Genomic DNA, 7,850 nt, shown 5'->3' on the forward strand with positions numbered 1-7,850 from the left:
AGAAACGTCTGGTGATCTACTAATAAATTTTTGCTAATGAAAACTCTATGGATTATAAAAGATATAGTGCTGTAAAATCAGAAAAGGTGTGTAGAAGGGTTGTATCATTTCACTTTATTATTCAATCTGCATGTTGAACAAATAATCTGAGAAGTTGGACTATACAAAGAAGAATGTGGTGTCAGGATTGGAGGAAGACTCATTAACAACCTGGGATATGCAAATGACACAACCTTACTTTCCAAAAGTGAAGAAGACTTGAATGACTTACTGATGAAGTTCAAAGACTACAGCCTTCAGTACAGATTACACCTGAAGAAAAAGAAAACAAAAATCCTCACACCTGGACCAATAAACAATATCAGATAAATGGTGAAGAAATTAAAGTTTTCAAGGATTTCATTCTACCTAGATCCATAATTAACACCCATGAGTGTAGCAGTCAAGAAATCAAATGACATATGGCAATGGGCAAATCTGCTGCAAAAGACCTCTTTAAAGTGTTATAAAGCAAAAATGTCACTTTAGGGACTAAGGTGTGCCTGACCCAAGCCATTGTCATTTTAACCATCTCATATGTGTGGGAAACCTGGGCAGTGAAAATGGAAGACAGAAGAATTGATGCAATTGAACTGTGGTGTTGGTAAAAAATATTAAATATACCATGGACTGACAGAAGTGTAAAAAAAAAATCAGTCTTAGAAGAAATACGACAAGAATGTTCCTTAGAAGGGAGAATTGCTAGACTTACGCTTGCTAACTTCGGACAAGTCATCAGGAAAGGTCAATCCTAGAAACGGACATCATGTTCGCTAAAGTAGAGCGTCAGTAAAAACTAGAGAAATCCTCCATGAGATGGATTGACACAGTGGCTGCAACAATGAGCTGAAATATACCAAACATTTTGAGGATGGTGCAGGATCAGGCAATGTTTTGTTCCACTATACCTAAAGTCTCCATGAGTTGGAGCCAACTAATAGCAACAACTAATAACAACAGCAACAGCTTGGAAGTCGCTCACAATGCACAGTGACTGCAACAATGGACTGGAGCCTACCGACGATAGTGAAGATGGCACAGGAACGGGCATTGTTTCATTCTTTTATATGCACATATTAATATATGTTATATGGTGTCACCATGAACCATACCAACTGGACAGTAACTAAAAAGTACATGACATTTTAATTAAATTAAGTAATTTCAAGAATATGCTTTAATTTTCATTTCATTGTTTTAAGACGTTAAATCAGTGTACTTTATCTTCTAAAAGAAATCTACTTGTACAAATAATTATTTTCTCATAAACTACAAAATTTTTATTTTTAAGTTTATTTTTCTGTCTTAAGAAAAAAATTTTACTTTGATAATGAGGCAAAGCAATCACTTTTGCTTATATTTGTCAAGAGCAAAACATTTGGCTCATGCAACATCATTGATAACTTAGTTGTAATTAACTGAGACAATAACAATAACAATATTTTCTAGCTTTAGAATCACAATTTTTAAGTTCTAAATACACCTTCTTTTGGCAGTCCATGGTATATTCAATATTCTTCACCAACACCAAAACTGAAAGGTGCAAATTCTTCTCACCGTTTGACTCTTGGCTAAGACTTCAGGCTGGGAAGGGAAAAGACGGCAGGTAAAGACGGGCCTGCATGATAGGAACACGGAACATAGCGGATGCGGTTTAAATAGGATGAGGAAGGACAGGTGCGTTGATGGAAGAGGAGATGTGGCTTTTACCCTTGTTGCCACAGAGTAGGAACCCTGGTGGCACAGTGGTTAAGAGCTTGGCTGCTAACCAAAAGGTCAGCAGTTTAAATCCACCAGCTGCTCCTTGGAAACCCTATGGGGCAGTTCTCCACTTTCCTATAGGCTCGCTATGAGTTGAAATCCACTCAAAGACAATGGTTTTGGTTTATTTTTATTTTTATTTTTTTGGTCACAGAGTGAATGCCACCTCTCAGCTTCCCCTAAGAAACAGGCTGAAATAGAACTCAGATCTACCCAGCAACCAGGGTCTCTGCTGGTCACCAGGAGGGAACCTCATGTAAAGAAGTTCTTAGGACAGTTAGGAATCCCTTCCCCACTCACCCTCCTTTGTGAGTGGAAGGTTCCACACACAAGGGGTCTGGGGTCTCTAGGGCTGCACATCTCTCACCTTGCATATAGATGTTTAAAGACCCTGAAGACTTATTTCTAGCCCCAATAAGCCCCCTGCAGAAGTAGGAGCCATTGTGATGGCCTGTTGCTTCTGAAATGCGGAAGATGGTATTGTGATGAGAAAACTTCTTTCTCCTGTCATCCTGGAAATACGAGACCTTATGCAGAGGCTTGCTTTTCCAGGCGTGGCACCTCAGCTCAATAGTCTCCCCCTTCTGGAACACCTGTTGGATGGCCTGGAGCAACACCCAGCCTGAAAGACACAGCCCCAGCTCTCAGTGCAGTACTCTCCTGAGGGGAACCCTCCCCATCCCCCCGCCCCCCTCAGATCCTGAGGAAAATGAAAGCCACACTGGAGTCATCCCTGCATAGCTTCCTTTGGGAAAAAGCTAACTGAGTCCTGCAAGAGAACTCAAATCACACCATGACCTTCTGTTTAATGGGGAAGAGGAATAGACGCATATGTGACCCAAACATGAAGTGATCATGGAAGGTTCCATGGAAGTAGAGAGATTTAATTTGGGTACTGAAGGCAAAGAGAGGTTTGGGCTAGTAAAATGGATGAAGATGGTGTTCTTACTGGGGATGATGGCAGACCTGGATTTGTTATGGCAGGTAATAAGGACCCACGGTAAGTTTTAGGTCAGAGTAAAAATGACGTTTTGAAAATAATGACTTACCTCATTAGAGGAAAGGTAGATTTCAGAAAAGAGGCGGGTAGTAGGAATACTGAAAGAGGACTCGCAGGAATCAGGTGACTGGGTGGCCACAGGAGTGGCTGCAGATATTGTGCCATACTCAGTGTGAAAATCAGGGAGGGGAAAGAAAGGTGTGACTGGAGGTGCTCATAGGTAACTGGTGGTTTCTGATTGGCCACAGGGCCTCAGTGAGGCTATCCTCATTATTGGACATGGCCTTCAAGGGAGAAAACGTTTATATCACCAGGATACTAGTTCTCACAACTGTCTCACCAGGTAATCAGACTCCACTGCAACACAAAGACAGCATGAAGTATTGTCAGGCAGTGGCCTGAATAATTAAAAGTGATATTGCAGATAAATATTATAATGGCATGAAAAATGTTTACGAGATAATGTTAAGTTAAAAAGGCAGATGCAAAAGGTATATATGCACAAGAAAAAAGAAAAACGGAAGGCTATGCACATGAATATTAACAGAGCTTTTCCTCTGGGAGGTGGGACTACAGGTCATTTTACTTCCCTCCCTGTTATTTTATGTGTTTTTGAAACTGAACACAAATGACTTTTGTAATAAGAACAAAACAATAAAATTTACTATAATTTTAAAAAAACCTACTTCCTCATGCTAAATAAAATCAGTAGAATGTGTTTCGGTGAAAATGCTCTATTAGGAAAATTTGCCAAATAGAAGGTAACCTTTATTACTTATTAACATATTTATTTTAAAAAAAAGCTAGCATATGATTCTGTTTGATATAGTCTGGAGGCCTCAGGGGGAACATTCTTGTTCTAATCTGTCCTGACATGGACTCAGTGAATGTCCATGTGTCCATTCGTTCCCAATAAGCCAACTATTGTGCAGACTGGAGACACCTAGATGACTAGATACATGGTTTCTAGCCTCAAAGAATCTACAGTCCAGACATAGAAACACACACACTCAGAAATAATTACAATACAGTATGTAAGATCTACAACAAGCTATGAACAAAGGACTAGAGGGCCAAAGAGAATGAAACAAAGGAATTTGACCCAAAAAAAGTAAAGAAGACTTCTCAGAGGAGGAGATAAATGAAATAGGTACTAAAGGATGATCAGGACTTTGCCTGGTGAAGCTAATGTTCATGGTCACCATTTAATACAGTCATCTTTAACCAGGCATCTAAAGCTAGTTTCTAGAGGCAAGTTTGAGGTACACTAATAACCCAGGGTTGACTCTTCTATTGCTTCCTGATGGTAATTCCCTATTTATTAGGTGGCTATCTCTCACCTAGCTAGATACTAGATGTTACTCCTTGTAGCTCTATGAAGTGAGAATCATGACACCTGAGTGGTACAGTCAGAGGCAAAGGAGCCACAAAGATCAGCCTCAGAGGCCAGATTCCAAGAAATCCTGCTGCAGGTTCACCTCCTTTAGGATCTCCTTCTCCTCCAGGCTTGTTCCACCCATATACACTGTACAAATGGAACAGCCGCAGATATAGAGTCAGGCTTGCAAGGTGACAGTGTAGGTACCAGGCTATGGGGTATGATTTCAGGGATACCAGGAAAGACTTCTGCCTCAAAAATTCTACCTCCACCTGTCCCTGATGCCTGGACTCTGTTAATGATGCACAATACTTCCATTCCATAATTAATATGCAGGTTAAACATGTGTATACCATTGGTGAGGTATCACATTACTAAATTTAAATTTATGCTAAAGTGTAAGAGACTGTTTTAGAGTGACATTGATCAGGAGAGAGATATAGATATGACACTAGGAGACTTGGGATGATTTGGGAAGTAGCTTAGGATATTACTTGTCTGACAGGGAGAAGGAAATTGTGGTCCTAAAAACAGAATCATTAATTTATTCAATAAGTATTTATTGAGCATCTATTGTGTGCCTTGACCTTCAGATGACACTGTTCACATTGTATGCATTTTATGTGAATGGTGATTCCTGGACTTGTGCAACACAGTAGTCCCATATGTACTACGTACTAGGCTTTGCAATTTTGCCTAGGGCCTCCCGTACAGCTAAGACTACAACTCTGATACATTTCAGTAACACCACAGGCCAGGTCATCTTGCCTTAGTTTTAACCCCAAAGAACATCATCATATGTCTCTTCTCCAGTTCTTTAGGGCTTCTTGTTCCACCCTTTCTTGGTGATTTCCCTTTTCCCCTTTATGGACTCATCAGTGTGGACTTCCAGCTGTACTGGGTCACTGGGCATGGTGGAAGATGTCTGGCATTCGTATTCTCCGCTGTCATTAACTCTAGAAGATTCGATGAAGTAGCTGGAGGACTTATTTGAGATGAGGCTCCCATTGTGCCACCATTGTGTGGAATTGCCCTCAGGGAAGCACTTCAGAGTCACACTGTCCATCTCCAGCACCCTGTACCATGGAGGGTCTAGGGACACCACAGCCTTTGGGGGATTTACTGAGGAGACAAGAGAATGTGGGGTGAGGGAGATAAGGAGACCTTTCATTGGTGTTCACAGGGAGACTAAGCCAGAATGAGCTAGAATGTGCAAACCCACAGGGAGTGACCCAGCCTGAGTCTGTGACTCAGTCTTAGAGCATTCTGGAAGCTTGGAGGCACTTGGCCCCATTTTTGAACTGCTCTGAACCTTGAGGAAGACTGACCAGCCCCAAAATAGCAGTTTCCCATGCAATGGGCATTTCCCAATATCCTGTGGCTGCTGCACCCTAAAGAGACAAATGAACAAACAAAAAAACCAAACTCGTTACTAGCGAGTTGATTCCAACTCATAGTGACCCTATAGGACAGAGTAGAACTGCCCCATCGAGTTTCCTATGCTGTAATCTTTATGGAAGCAGACTGCCACATCTTTCTCCTGAGGAGCTACTGGTGAGTTTGAACCACTGACCTTTCTGTTAGCAGCTGAGCACTTAACTACTATGCCACCACGGCTCCTTTGTTGCACCCTATGTGCCTCAATTCATCCATCTGAGACCAGGAAGCAAACTCACTAGTCTGCTGGCCAGCCAAAACTGCCAAAAAAAAAAAAAGAACGAATCAAATATTGAGTAGGAGCAGCTATCAGGGTGACTGGGGTGTGGAGTGAGTTTAAACTACCCTCCTATCCCTGTCTTGGGAGCCCAGTGCTCCCAAGAATCAGTATATTTATAGTGGATACCTCTCCTGCTGTCCTCTGGTCTCCAGCGTCCATGCTTCCTGCCCCACTGTCCACCCAAGTTCCTCTTTTCAACACCATTCCCTTATTCCTTGCTCCCTGTTCAAAGTAGCAAATTAAGAGTACAGGTTGAATTTCCCTGAATGAAGCCACAGGGACAATCTCAAGCCAACAGTCATGGAAAAGGTAGATATTAAGAGTAGTAGAAGGGGAACTCTGGAATATCAGAATGAAGAGACAGACCTTAGGGACATTTAGGCCACACTCTTCAATTTACAGGAGCCCAAGTGGTTCAAGTGGTTTGCGACTGGCTGCTAACCTACAGGTTGGTGATTTGAACCCACCCAGAGGCTCTATGGAAGAAAGGCCTGGTGATCTGCTTCTGTAAAGGATTACAACCAAGAAAACCCTATGGAGCCATTCTACTCTTTAACACATGGGGTCGCCATGAGTCAGGGGTCAACTCAATGGCAGCTAACATCAACAACTTCAGCTTTCAGCTAAGGAAGCTGACGTCCAGAAGGGTGAAGTAACGGAGATCTCACAGTCTCCTTTCACCTCCTGAGTATGCCGCATCAGACTCAGAGTTCTCATGCCTCTAGCTTCCAGTTGGCTTTCCCTAGGAGCTTAAGAACTAAACCCAGGGCTATAGATGTGGTGAGGAGTCCCACCTCTTCTTGGGGATCCCACCACTGGCCTGAAAAGAGGCCTCTGCTGAACCGAGGACACCTTAAGCTTCTCCCTTAGCCAGGGTGACTCTGACTTACCTACAAGTAGCAGAGCTGGTGGTGGCAGCAGTTGCTACATGCTGCTGCATTAGGGGGACAAATCACCACAGCTATGTGGAGCCCTAAAGGGACCTAGTTAACTAGAAGAGAGGAAGTAAGCAAAGTAAATAGTCTCCCGTCTCCTCTCCCCGTCCCCAGTCCACTTATTACTAGGTTCCTTTTTCAGGAACGTCATCTGATTTCTGACCTGAGCCAGTGACAGGGTAGGAAAGGGAGGGAAAGAGTCTGGCAGAGAAGCTGAGGTGGGTCTGCTCTTCATTGCTCCCCACAGGCCTACAGCTGAGCATCTGGGGACTTGAACATAGGCTCTGTCAGAGGGTACCCTGAGAAATCCCAGGATGTTTGTCCCCACATCCCAGGTTTGGACCTAGCCAGTGCCAAGAGTAGGATAGCATGAGACCAAAATGGGAGGGCCATTCCCTGAGGGGTCCCTTGTTCTACCTCTGAGGCTCACACGCACACACCCAGATGGTTGCCTCCTGCCTGACCCAGACCCATCCCCATTTAGCCCAGGATCTGCCTGCAAGGAAAGTGGTATTTTAAAATCTTCCAATCACTAGAAGTGTTTCTTGCCCCAGTATTATTTCCACCAAGGGTTTCTTTCAAGATTCAAAATGCATCTGCCCCTGGGAGCTGTAATCCACAGGAGTTACTAACTTTTGAGTGTGAATTTGACCAGTAGATCCTTATTCTCCTTTAGAGAAAACCCAGGCAGTGGGAGAGCAATGAGCCCCTGCAAGGAGGAGACCCCATGGAAAGGCTAAAGGGAATTTTAAAGAAGGCATGGTGGAGGGCACAGGAAACCTTTACCTTCATCACAGGGTTATCAGGGCTGTGCTGAGCCACAGTAGCTCAGGTTAGTTCAGGCCCCTCATGACCCAAGGCCTGGGCTGGTCTGTGTGCCCAGTAACTAGGGTTCTAAGGCTCCTTTCCAGAAAAGGGAGTAGCCAGGAAGTGGTAAGTTTGTTAACCTCCTCTCCTCTCTCTGCAACCCCCCAACATGCACACACATTTTTCCCTGCCCCACTTCATTTATTCTGCGTC

General features: G+C 43.4%; 1 pseudogene; it reads right to left on the bottom strand.

Annotated features, from left to right (window-relative positions):
- Positions 1-2,096: 2,096 nt before the first annotated feature.
- Positions 2,097-7,093, bottom strand: LOC101345136 (low affinity immunoglobulin gamma Fc region receptor III-B-like; annotated as a pseudogene).
- Positions 7,094-7,850: the final 757 nt, after the last annotated feature.

This window comes from Trichechus manatus, unplaced genomic scaffold (genome assembly GCF_000243295.1).
Source record: "Trichechus manatus latirostris isolate Lorelei unplaced genomic scaffold, TriManLat1.0 scaffold00095, whole genome shotgun sequence".
Lineage (NCBI taxonomy): Eukaryota > Metazoa > Chordata > Mammalia > Sirenia > Trichechidae > Trichechus > Trichechus manatus.